Here is a 13,130-nt window from a genome sequence, read left to right as displayed (position 1 = left end):
TGGTCTTCTTGAGGCAGGATGGGAGATCCTGGATTTCTTATATCACTTGCTTCAGCATCTCTCCCTGCTGAACTGTGGCTTTCCATGCTGCGATGCTTGCAACACAAATTTAATGTAGACTAGCTGCAGAGCTGGCTGCTTGAGAGCTCCAAGCCTGAGGAGCTGGCTGGTTGAGAGCTCCAAGAAGAATGTCTTTTTACTGTCTCGGCTTCGCTGTGCGCTGCATTGCACCACTATCCGAGTAGTTAACCTCGCATTCAATAAACCTTCAGAGCCAGGGTGAACATCCGACTCCATACTATTTAATGAATAGAACGAGGTAAAACTAATGGAAAAAACACAAAATACAGCATCTGTTAATACTTGCAATATCGATACAATGAATGAACACAAGGAGCAACATAACATTGTCTTAGATAACAAGGAACTCAACAATAGGTCCTGGATGAACCAGGCACCTACATTAGCACTGAATAGCTACACTAGAGAATAAGCTACTGTGTTAAATAAGGTTACATCGTGTAATCACCATACTGAAGCATAAATGTACAGCACTACACATAACACTGAACTGTGGATGAGATACTTCTTCATCCTTGCTCTCAAGATCGCATTAAATTTAATGTGTAGTGACTGTGATTGTCACGGTGTGGTGCCGGGCTTACGAAGCCACGGCGGATAATGTGTGGTCATTAATGGCAGCCCGGTTATGGGGTGTAGTACCAGCCCTAGCGGGGCTTGGGTGAGCGCTTTAACTTTACAGATTATGATTCTCGCTTACACATTTACTGATTCTTGCCTTAACATTTACTAATTATGATTTTATTGTTATTATGTCCGGTCTCAGGATTCAGCTCTCGCCACAGGATACAGTTCTTATAATTAAGTTAATTATCCATGAACTTAGGAAGGAGCCACTCAGACTCTTCTGTATTAAGCAACTTTAATATCTAAAAACACTCTAATATGCAAACACTCTTAGCATCAAAATTACCACAACAGTACTCATGCATATGCTTGGTTCTTTCGGTAAAGTCACGTAGAAGGAAAACAATAAAATAATAGAAATAAAAAACAATAAAATTCTCACGACGTTTCGACTGCAACACAAGCAATCATCATCAGGTGTGAAAACCACAACAAGAAAATTTGAAAAAAGTGGCGGTTATTTTTAACGTTAGCACCACGGAGAGAGATTTGACAGTTTGTTCAGATGGACGAGTCCATCTATGTTCGGAAAAGAGGAGGGGGGAGACTAAAAATAATGGATGCGGTCTGAAAGCCACCTTGAGCGTGATCAATCAATTAAGACCCGAAATGGTTTATCAAATCCTTCCAATGATTGCTAAGCCAGAATCCATCTTCTCGGTTGAAATTGTCTCTGTGTTTGTATATGTGAATAGCCTCATGAACGAATCTCTCATGGTAGCCAGATGGCTTGCAAAAAACCTCTGTCTTGGAGAAGTCAATGTCATGTGAACCTACTGAATTATAACAGTGATCTGCCACGGCCGAGGTGTTGGTCCTACCATGTTTCAGGTCTGCTTTGTGTTCACGAATGCGGTCCGAGACATGTCGTTTGGTTTCTCCAATGTAACTACTACCACAGAGGCAACTTAGTTTGTAGACGCCAGGGTACTGTATGTCTGGAATCACATCTTTTACAGACGGAACCAGATCACGGATTTTATGTAATGTGTTGAATCGGACCTGGATCTTGTGTTTATTCAAGATTTTGGAGATCTTTTTTGTGATCCCCGCAACGTTAAAAATAACCGCCACTTTTTTCAAATTTTCATGTGGTTTTCACACCTGATGATGGTTGTTTGTGTTGCAGTCGAAACGTCGTGAGAATTTTATTTTATATTTTTATTATTTTATTGTTTCCCTTCTACGTGACTTTACCGAAAGAACCAAGAATATGAATCCCTGCAGTCACAAAAGCTTTAAATCAAAATGTAGTACTCATGCAAATATCGTGCTCATCGATCCGTACAAATAAAAACATCGATGGTCAAGTCGTATGGTTACGTTGTTAAACAGGGCAATAGAACAATAGCCTAATTTCTCATGTTAACGCGACAATACACAATGATAGGAAAACCCCTACAAATGGCAATATTCATACGGAAACATGGTATAGAAATGTGTGCCCAATGGCAAAAGGGCATCAACGAATTAATTGGTAAGATTACACGATTAAAGTAAATATGTCAAAACAATAGCATTAATGCGAGCATATAGATTCGTTTTAGTAGATACTTATCATGAGAATAGGGTTTTCCCTTTTCTGGCAATAAAACAGGTGTTAAGATGTTAAAACACCAAACTGAAACCTTTGCAAGGAATCATGTCTGCATTAACCACAGATACTTGTGGTGAACATGCAAACAAAAAAAACATGCTCTGACAGTATATGCATTGCCTTTGAAACTGATTGGTCTACACCAGAGACAGCTTTATTTAGAGCCTGGTCTCTAACAGTGTTAGACCAGAGGACGCCAAAAGGCGAACAGCACAAAGACAATGCCACTATCAGGACATTGAGAGCTCGGGTTGAGCAGCTACATGGTGAAACCTCCTTTTGCCAGTATTCAATTATGATAATAGGGTTTCCCCTTTCTGGCAATAAAACAGGTGTTAAGATGTTAAAACACCAAACTGAAACCTTTGCAAGGAATCATGTCTGCATTAACCACATATACTTGTGGTGAACATGCAAACAAAAACATGCTCTGACAGTATATGCATTGTCTTTGAAACTGATGGGTCCATACCAGAGACAGCTTCATTTAGAGCCTGGTCTCAAACAGTGTTAGACCAGAGGACGCCAAAATGGCTAGTAGGACATCAATGAATTAATTGGCAAGATAATGCGATTAAAAGAAACAAATGACTAAAACACTATACTCTTTGGTTCTTTCGGTAAAGTCATGTAGGTATAAAATAATATACCTACGAATATTAAAAAAAACATGCTCTGACAGTATTGCACTGTCTTTGAAATAATATACCTACGTGACTTTACCGAAAGAACCAAAGAGTATGGATTCCTGCAGTCACGAAAGCTTCAAATCTAGATTATACTAAAATACTTCTAACGACCGTATTCATGCAACTTAAGGGACAGAACAATGCTTCTTAACGACCGATTCATAATTAACACATCACCTTGGAATGGCAACCCTATGCGAAACAAAACACCGCGGAACAAACTTATTCCTACCGACTATGCGCGTCGTGTGTGTATGTTAGAGGGGCAGCCACCACGAGGTCCAATAATGATAGCGGGTAGTATGGTTTGAGTTCATCCACGTACGATCTCTGCACATGGATCGTGTTACCAACTGTGTGACTCTGCGGTCGCGGGATTTATGTGGGAGGCTTGCGATATCCGTGTTCCATTGTAGCGAAAATACCTCAGGTCCCCAGCAGGGCGCGTTGGGTCGGCGGGCGTGTGTCGGTACACGGCGTGTGATCCACTCGGGCTGCGTGTCCGTCCGGCTCCGTCCACAAGTGGAGTGGCTGTCGAGTCGGCACGCTGATGGCTCACCGCTGGCAAGGGGCCGATGGGGCAGACTCAGTCTGCAGAGGGGTGCACTGTGGCCACGTCGCCAGGTAGCACTCGCAGCTCGTCTGCTAGGTGGCAGCGCATCACCCCCATTGACACCAGGCACGTTTTTTTGTGCATCAAGCTCGACCCACGCTGGAGGGCACTCGGGGCTTCCGAGTCAGCACGCTCGTGGTTAGCCGTAAGCTGCTGCACTGCACGTTTGCAGGTTCTCTGCACGCCAGGCTCGATCAGCAGTCGGAATGGTCTGTGGCCACATTGCTCCTCATTCCTTGTCAACAGCAGCTTGCTTCGCTCAAGCACCCTTGGTGCCCCCTCCCTCGGGAGCGCTCCTGCTGTGCACCGCTCATCGCTGCTCCTCGCTCACTCTCTAAAATTAATCAAAACTCTTATCATCAGAATATCAGTCACTTGAACAACAGAACTATTCCAGCCTATAGCTTGGACAACATTTAATGCATTCTCGATATGAGTGGATAACTCCAATCTCCACTTCTCACCCGTCTTAGCCGATCACATTATTATATGAAAATGCCTTCGCACATCTCTTAGCCTCTCACAATTCTTATAGCTTAGTACAGTGCAACTTCTCGCAGTCCTTGACTCTGCAAGCGACTCCAAACATGAGTAAAAATGTAGAATAAAACTTTCAAGCGATACTCAGAGTCTGTCAGCGCAGAACTCAACACTTAGCAACACAGAGCTTTTGCCTCTGCAAGACTCGACACTTATGGTTGATTTTGAGGACCATACCCCAGAGAAAGGCTCTTGACACTTGGCTGGTTACGGGTGCCCCCCGGAGTTTGCCTTTGCAAGATTAGTTTGTGAGGTTTGGCTTCCTCCTAATATCCGATATGTGCCAGACTTTTGCTTCCTTGGGTCAGCTGTTGGCCTTTTGAATTTCTTCACACAAAAGCGCAGATGTTCTTCATTGGCCCTAAGTGTAGTGTGTCTGTAGCCTTGTTTATTGTGAAACGGCCTTCCCTCCTCTTTTGGTCGGCTCATGCTTATAAATAGATTCCTGCGGTAGCATGTACTGACACCCACTGGGAAGACAGAGGCGGTTGGACAGGCTCTGGTTATACCCCTGGAATACATATTATTTTGGTCGTGGAGAATGGACCTAATTCGTAGTGTATATCCTCTGAATGATCCTTTGCTTAAATACTTCAATACAAAACTTCCATAATTCATTATCAAGTCTATATGCCTAACCAAGATCGCATGGCACTTATGCATAGATAGGTGGGTGTTAATAAAACATGCAACTCGTCGTTTTCAAAACCTCTTGAGCTACATCATTATGTAACAATACATTATATCAAGTTAACGTTCAATACCATGATGTTTGAAAATATTCCTATGAGGTGGTGGTCAATCCAACTTTACAACTTTCCAAAGCCAAAGCTTGTGAATAATTGACCTCCAGATGTCTTTTTTTGTGTGGGGCGAGGCAGCGGGGGGGGGGGTGCTCCTTTGGCCTTTGTTGTCTCGAGGGAGGAGTTCACAGGCCTCCTTTACCGCATTGATTTTAGAACGCGCTAAATTCAGACATATGGAAAAAATAACCATTACATTAAGACATAGGCAATATCACTCTTAATATACATTTTTGGAAAAGGCATATATGTATAAAACAGTGTGGTGCTGAAAAAGTGGAAAGTAAAATCCAAGGGAATGTGCTAGAGTGATGGAAAAGTCAAACTCTGCCTTGTGCAGACCCCCCCTGGGCGACTGAAATCATTGGTATCTGGCCACATCCCTGGGTCTAAACATTTTCTGACAGTTCTTGCTTTCAAATGACTTATTTTGGTGCAACAAAGGAGATAGTGGAGCTAGGATTTATGCCCACATTCAAAGTTCAAGGCCAAAATTTTCATCGAATTGGATCCATTCAAACACTGCTTGGCGAAGAGCACAAGTTTATTCAGATATACTTGATGGGAGATGAAGGTCAGCAAGGCAACCAGCGATGCAGCAATCTTCCTGGTGCCAGACTAGAAATTGTCATCTCCCTCCAACGGATGTTCCACCAATACAATTGATTGATTACAAGTTTCAAACATGCAACTCAACAAGTCACCTCCAATGATTATCAGGTTGTAATCAGTGCATCCAAGGTCCCAAGGGGGGGCCATGCACGGAGGTTCAATGCTGCAATTTGTGGTGAGGTTGCTGTTCTTATAGTGGGTGAAGAACATGGTAAGAGAGACATTGTGCTTCGATACCAAGACACCACCACGAAACGATTCCTGATACAAACATAGCATATGAGGCCCTACAATACCCCGTGATACTGTGGCAAGGTCAAGATGGGTACCACTTACAGATTCCTCAAATTATGAAAGCAACAGGCCAAAATCATCCTAACAAAACCATCTCCTCTAAGGATTTATAGCCATGGACAGAGAAGGAGGAAACTACATATTAAGGTGCGCCAACCTATTTCACCAGTATGTTGTGGATGAGTATGCCAAAATTGAGTGAGTGCCTTCTTTACATTAAACTCAATCAAAAAGGCCTGCATGTAAAACAGTATGTTCATCGCAGGGATGCTATCAATGCTGACGGAGATGCAAACGCTCAGAACGTGGGGAGATTCATTATTTTTCCCTCATCCTTCACAGGTGGACTAACATACATGCATGCATGAGAGAACTCGAGATGCAATGACCTATATCAGGCAATATGGCAGGCCCAATCTCTTTATCACCTTCACTTGCAATCCAAAATGTAAGGAGATCCGGGTTGAGCTTTATCAAAACTAAAAGCTAAAAGAGAGACATCATTGCAAGAGTGTTTAAAATCAAAGTTGATGAACTCACGAGGCTTATTATGACAAAGGAAGGCAGCGTCTTTGGGAAGACAAGATGTAACTTGCACACCATTGAGTGGCAAAAACGTGGTCTTCCTCATGCCCACATATTGCTATGGTTGAAAGAAAAAAGTAACGCAAGTGACATTGACACATTTATCAGTGCTGAGCTACCTGGCCTCAAGAAAGACCCTGCCCTATTTTACGTAGTCTGCAAGCAAATGGTCCATGGCCCATTTGGAGAGCTCAATCCAAATTCAACTTGTATGCAAGACCACAAGTGCACCAAGAAGTATCCAAGACATGTCTTGAAATTCAGGCAGGGCATGATGATTATCCTCTATGTCGTCGCCGAAAAACTGAAGATGGTGGATTTGAAACAACACTCAGACCTGGCACTAACTCTGAAATAAAGGTTGACAACCAGTGGATCATTCCCTACTGCCCTCTTCTGTGCATTATCTTTAAGGCCCACATTGATTTGGAAATCTGCTCTTTAGTGTAAGCCATCAAATGTTTACAAATACATCAACAAAGGATCTGATATGGCTGTGTTTGCCTTACAAAAGAGGGAGAAAGTGTGGATGAAGTTCAGAATTTTGTCAAAGGAAAATACATCAACAGCAATGAGGCCATTTTAATAATTATTGGATTTCTTATCCATGAGCATTCCCCGACAGTTGTGTATTTGGCAGTTCATCTCGAAAATGGGCAATGCTTCTACTTCGCCGAAGGAAATGCCCAAGAACAGGCCTTGGCTCCCCAAGATACAATCCTTATTGCGTTTTTTGTTTTGTGCCAGTGATCCATTTGCTCCCAAACTACTCTATCATAAAGTTCCCTCCTACTATACATGAACTGCTCAAAAACAATGAAAACGACGTGCTGGTGATGCTGTATCTGATGCCTTAGGAAGAGTCTAAATAATTTATCCCAACAGTCAGGAGTGCTACTTTCTGCAAATGCTTCTCCATGTTGTCAAAGGACCAACATCTTTCCAAGACATAAGAACAGTGGAAGGAGTTGTCTGTCAGACATACAGGAAAGCTTGCAATCTTCATGGATTTTTTGAAGATGATCAGTATCCTGATAAAGCCATGACATAAGCTTTTGATAGTCAGTCCCTTTCTCAACTGAGATTGCTCTTCTGCATTATTCATCAAGTTTGCTGCCCATCTAACCCCATGGGACTCTGGGAAAACACAAGGATGGCATGAGTGAGGACATCCTTCACAGAGCTCAGCAAGCAAATCCCAACCTCGAGGTGAACTTTTCTGATGTCATCTTTAACCAGGCCACTCATCCTCATTGCAGACAAACTTCACTCCATTGTTGGAAAAAAAAGTATCGGACTACCAACACCCTCCAGGGACAACCAACTCTATTGAGGAAAATTAACCAAAGCTGATGGATGCACAGGGAGAAGCCTACACGAAATTCCTGGAAGACATTTAGTCTAAAAATGGAGCCATATTTTTCATTGATGCACCTGGTGGTACTAGGAAGACATTTGTTCTCAATCTGCTCCTGGCTAAGGTTTGCCAAAGGGAGAACATTGCTCTGCCTGTGGCATCATCAGGCATTGCAGCAACTCTGCTTACTGGAGGAAGAACTACCCATTGCGCATTCAAGCTTCCATTGGATCTGTCCCCACAATAATCCCCTGTTTGTAATATGTCAAAGGGGACTGCCCTTGCACAAGTCATAGTAAATTGTAAATTAATATTGTGGGATGAATGCACCATGTCCCACAAGAGAGTATTTTAGGCTATCAATACAACTTTGCAGGACCTTCGGGACAATTCCAGGATTATGGGTGGTGTAGTTTTCTCATGGCTGAATTCTGACAGACCTTACCTGTAGTAATTCGAAGAACCAAAGCTGATGAGTTAAAAGCCTGCATCAATTCATCATTCCTCCGGGGACACGTGATGAAACTAAAGCTAACTATAAATGTATCTCCATGGAGACCAAGAGGCAGGAAACTTTGCTGCAGCTCTTCTTGATATTGGAAGTGGCAGTATTCTTGCTGAAGGCACATATGGACGTATCACCGTGTCTAAAGGCATCATTTCCACTTCAGAAGAGGAACTGGAGGAAAAGTGTACCCAATCATGCAACAGCACCTTCAAGATGTTATCTGGCTACGGGACAGAACATTGTTTACAGAGGCTCTTATATTGGGGTGGAGCAATGCCAGCAGCAGCAACCATCCGCTCCCTCCCCTGTCCATCCATTCATCCCCAGCTTATTCTCCTTTTCCCTCTTTTTCGTTTTGTTATCCACAATTATTTAGTTTCATTTGTTTGATTATTTTGGAGAGGCCCTATTTTGTGTTTTATTACTTTGGATAGGCATTCACTTTGGTTGGGGGAGCCGCTCCCCTCCCACGTGTGCTGCTTGACCCCACACCTACTGGGGGGCGGCTCAGCTGCAGGAGGGTGCTCGCTGAGCCGCGCCCATACCACGCCATCCTGAGCCGCCTGCACGGCGCTTCCTTCCCGGTTCTCCTGCCTGCAACCGCGCCCGCCGGGCACCGTCTCGGCGGCCTGGTGGTAACGCTCATGCGGCGCGGCTTCCTTGCTCCTACATCTCGCTGCCCCATCCCCGAGTCTCTTGCCTGCCCCAGCGCTTCTGACAGACCTTACCTGTAGTCAGGGGTGCCGCCATAGAAATATGTACTTGTTTACATAAAAGAGAGAACATTTATTATCTCAATTGCAATTGCAAGCACAACAGAACATAATGTACACATATTGACATATACTTTACATGAACAAGCTTTAGCTGGGTCAAACTGCTCAATCAGGAAACATCAGCTAGAACTAACCCATAATTAAATCAGTCCAGGAATAAAACTAGCTAGGCCAAAAGGGCTCAAAATGAAGACACACCAGGAGTAATGCCAGGCCTAAACCAGTTCAGGACTAAACAAGTACTGAACCAGACATCAACTGTTTGTTATCCAGGTCTAACAAAGTTATGTTCAACATCACTTTATAATGGCCCAGCGGCGTGCCTTTCTGCTGGCAAAATCACGTATCAAATCATCAAAGTTCAGCTTTCTTGCCAGTTTGCTTTCAATGAATAGTATGGCAAGGTGACAAAGTCTATCCTGCAACATAGCAGACCTCAGATAATTTTTTTATCAGTTTCAGCTTACTGAATGCTCTCTCGCCACCAGCAACGGTCACAGGCAGTGTGCAAAATATTCGCAAAACTATGCAGACCTGCCCAAAAATACTCTGCAGCTGCATCTTGTAAATGCTGTTGAGCAGATAAATTGGTGTCAGACACCCTGGGAAAGTGGCCCTATATACAGAGTTGAGGTGTCTGACTTCATCTACAAATTCACAAGTCAGATCAGTGTTGTATTTTGAAATCAATGGCTGGCATACAGAATGGATTTGATCATCACGTAACTGACCCATTTTTACAACTACAGAAAACTGATCCAAGATCTCAGCTGTTGTGGCAAACCTGGTACTTAAGTCATTGATTATGTGGTCCATCATGGGAAGAAACACAGTGTTTCTGAATATGGTGTCTGCACTGTGCTCCCTTGCTCCCTCTACCTCTGTCTCATCGTGAAACCGTTTTCTTTTCCTCTGGCGGCTGAATCCTGACCTGAACAGAGGGTTAATGCTCATCTGTTGGGCAACAAGTGATGCTTCAGAAAATAAACTCTCCCATTCATCCCTCAGATGTTGCATCTCCTTCTGCAATGCTCTGATATTTTCTGCCTCTGTCTCAAGAGTTAATTTCCCTGACTGGAGAATAATATTCCTTTTGTCAATGGCTTGCAGAACTTTGACCCAAACAGTCAACAGAAAAACAGTATCAAAAGTTTCAAAATACTTTTTTAGGCCGCTGGCTTCAGACCGAGCCTCTGGTGTCAGACTGCAGGTTGAGAGGATGGCATCAAGAGCTTCTAGGACACTGGGCAGGTGCTTGGCTATAGGTTGAACAGCCTTAACCCTTGCACTCCACCGAGTGTCTGACAGACGATGTAAAGTGCAACCCGTTTTTGCCTTATAGATGGCCCATCGCTCTGGGCTGGCACTAACAAGTGCATAAAGGCGATTGACAAAGCCAAAAAAGTTGGTAACCTCTGGACTTGATTGAGCTACATGCACACCAACAAGGTTCAGAGTATGAGACGCACAAGGGGAAAAAGTAGCCAGCTTATTTTTTTTAATAATTGGGCTTGAACCCCCTTGATTTTTCCAGACATGTTTGCCCCATTATCATAGCCTTGGCCCCTGCAGTCATTCAGATCTATGCCATGACTGTTAAGCACATTTACAATCATGTCTGCAATCTCACTTCCTGTTTTTTTGTGAAAATCTTTAAACTCCAAAAACCTTTCAACAACCTCCCATTTCTTGTTTTCTTGATCAAAACCTACATATCGTAAGAGTAATACATTTTGCTCTGTATGTGAAATATCAGGAGTAGCATCGCAAATGACTGAATAATAGACTGATTCCTCCCTTTCCTTAAGAATACTACTTAACACTCGTTTTCCACATAACTCCATAAATTTGTTCTGAATATCTGAGCTTAAATAGTGTGTCAATCTTGTTCCTGTTTTTTTGTCTCTGACTTTTTGTAGATGTTCGTTGAGTAGTGGGTCATAATGGGACAGGAGCTCAAGGGTACCCAAGAAGTTGCCATTATTAATGTCCCCCAAGTCTTTTGTTTTACCCCTAAACGGTAAATTTCGAGAGGCCAAGAACAAGGTTACATCTAGTATCCTCTTCAGAATAGCTCTATTTTTGTCTATTTCTGTTTGTATGAGCTTCTTCAGCTTGCTGTCTATTCCCCCAGGGACAGCTGCCATTACAGACTGTTGTAAGGTTTTCCATTTTAAGTAGCACTCCCTGTGTGCTTTGCTGCTTTCGTGGTTAGGGAATTTATCATACATTCGACGCCATGTTATGTCTTTGATTTTATAACCATGTTGACTGCTTAGTGCGCTCATACAAAGTTTCTTTAGCTCATGACCAAATAATACACAAGGAATACAAAATAGTGCATTTGTGCTTTGGCTGTAAATGACCCAGTCTCTCTTAATCTTTTCCCTGCAATTTCCTGACTTTGTGTACTTGAGGTATTCGGGGAAGGCTTTACCTTTTGAATCATGTGGCATTTCTTGTTCTTTATCTTTAGAAGAAGCTATTTTTTCCACAATTTTTTCTCTGTCTGCATTGCTAATTTTTGCTGGCCACAAACCAGGATCATTTGACACAACAGTCTCTTCTTCATCTTCCTCTGAGTCTGCTCTCATGGCTTCCTCTGTTCTCTCATCTTCCTCTCTTCTGTTATCTTCCTTTACACTTAGGGCTCCCTCTGTGCTCTCATATTCCACTATTCTCACCGCTTCCTCAACTTCCACACTCTTTCCTGGCAAAACTCTCTGTCTCTCTCTTGTTTCTGCGGGGTTAGGATAGCAAAATAATTTTTGTCCCCCAGTCAACAACAAGTTACAGCTTAGAATTAATATTTTCTTAACTGCATTGTTGAATAATATTATATGAAACATATAACTATACAACACAAGAAAAAAATTAGACAATCCAAAACTTAATTTGTTTTTTTACTACCTTGGTAGCTGACCATGTTCACCTTACCTGACACTGAGAGGACTGGGTCATTAGTAGGAGAACGAGGTGCAGACAATAAAGCTGACTGCATCTAAGTCAAACACACACACGTAATAATAAGCATATTACTTTTATTGGCCTATTTAGTTTTCTTAATATAAAATATTAAAATATCTATTTTGTAAACTCCTTATAGCCAATGGTTACTACAGACACATGTTTTATTCAATTTTATATTATTTTTTCTGGGGCATTTTATTCACATTAAGAACGTCAAGTTTGACATCATCGATCGTAGCAGCAGCACTGTCACTTCACAGAACACACGTCACACACACGGCAAACTGATTTTGTAATTTTTGAAGCGTGTAGATTACTTTTTGTTTTGTAAAGTTATCATCATGTGGCGAACACAGTAGATAAGACGTGTTTAGAGGCTTCAATCTTCGTGAAGTTTCGCGCTCAGGCTCACCTTGTTCGGCTGAGACGGGGACGGGGGATGTGGGGGAAGGAGGACGTGGGTGTGCAGCAGCCGCTGAATCTGTGTCTACGAGACATGATAACCCCGGAGACAGCAGAGATGTTATTATTGTTGGATGTAAATCATAATTCAGTAATTATTTTACTAAGCTAGCTAGATAAAAGCAGGTCATGTAGCAACAAAAATAAGTAACTCTGAAAGTTTTGGAATACAGGAATAGGGCAAGCTACATTTCTTTTTGAAAAACTGTGACATACTGTCGACTTTGGCGTTCTCTGTCTTCTCTTTCCTTCTTTTCTTTCCGTTTTTGATGCCCTGACTTTTGATGTGACATGCCTGCGTGTGTCACTGTCTGCACTGCATCATAGCAAGTGCAATAAGCAAGAGACGCTACACTAGCGATCGTACCTCGGACAGCGCAGGTGGAATGAACCATTGTGAGGGGGAGGGGTGTGACTGAAACAGTAAATACATTATTTGTTTTTTATATTAAATCTTTGGTCAAAACGGACAAAATACACATTTAGTACATGAGGGGCCCTAGCACATTTAATGTATGTATAAAAAATAGAAAAGAAATAAGAAAAGAAAAAGGGGGTCTGCTCTTCTGGGCCCTAAATCAGCCTGGGCCCTTAGAATCGTCCTAACCTTCCACCC

At 42.5% G+C, this 13,130-nt stretch overlaps 1 long non-coding RNA gene across 2 annotated transcripts; it reads right to left on the bottom strand.

Moving 5' to 3' along the window:
- Positions 1-280: 280 nt before the first annotated feature.
- Positions 281-12,696, bottom strand: LOC116948065 (uncharacterized). Of its 2 annotated transcripts, none has more exons than XR_004403744.2 (3): positions 12,465-12,696; positions 12,020-12,083; positions 281-3,941 (listed from the first exon to the last, which is right to left on the bottom strand). It is a non-coding gene; the product is annotated as an uncharacterized LOC116948065 (long non-coding RNA). The 2 variants fall into 2 exon arrangements; XR_012945799.1 differs by lacking the exon at positions 281-3,941 and adding an exon at positions 10,522-11,822.
- Between the last annotated feature and the right edge of the window lie 434 nt (positions 12,697-13,130).

This window comes from Petromyzon marinus, chromosome 32 (genome assembly GCF_048934315.1).
Source record: "Petromyzon marinus isolate PM22_M1 ecotype Great Lakes invasive population chromosome 32, UKy_Petmar_22M1.pri1.0, whole genome shotgun sequence".
NCBI lineage: Eukaryota > Metazoa > Chordata > Hyperoartia > Petromyzontiformes > Petromyzontidae > Petromyzon > Petromyzon marinus.
The sequence above is the reverse complement of the archived record's forward strand: the minus strand, read 5'-3'. Positions and strand labels throughout refer to the sequence as shown.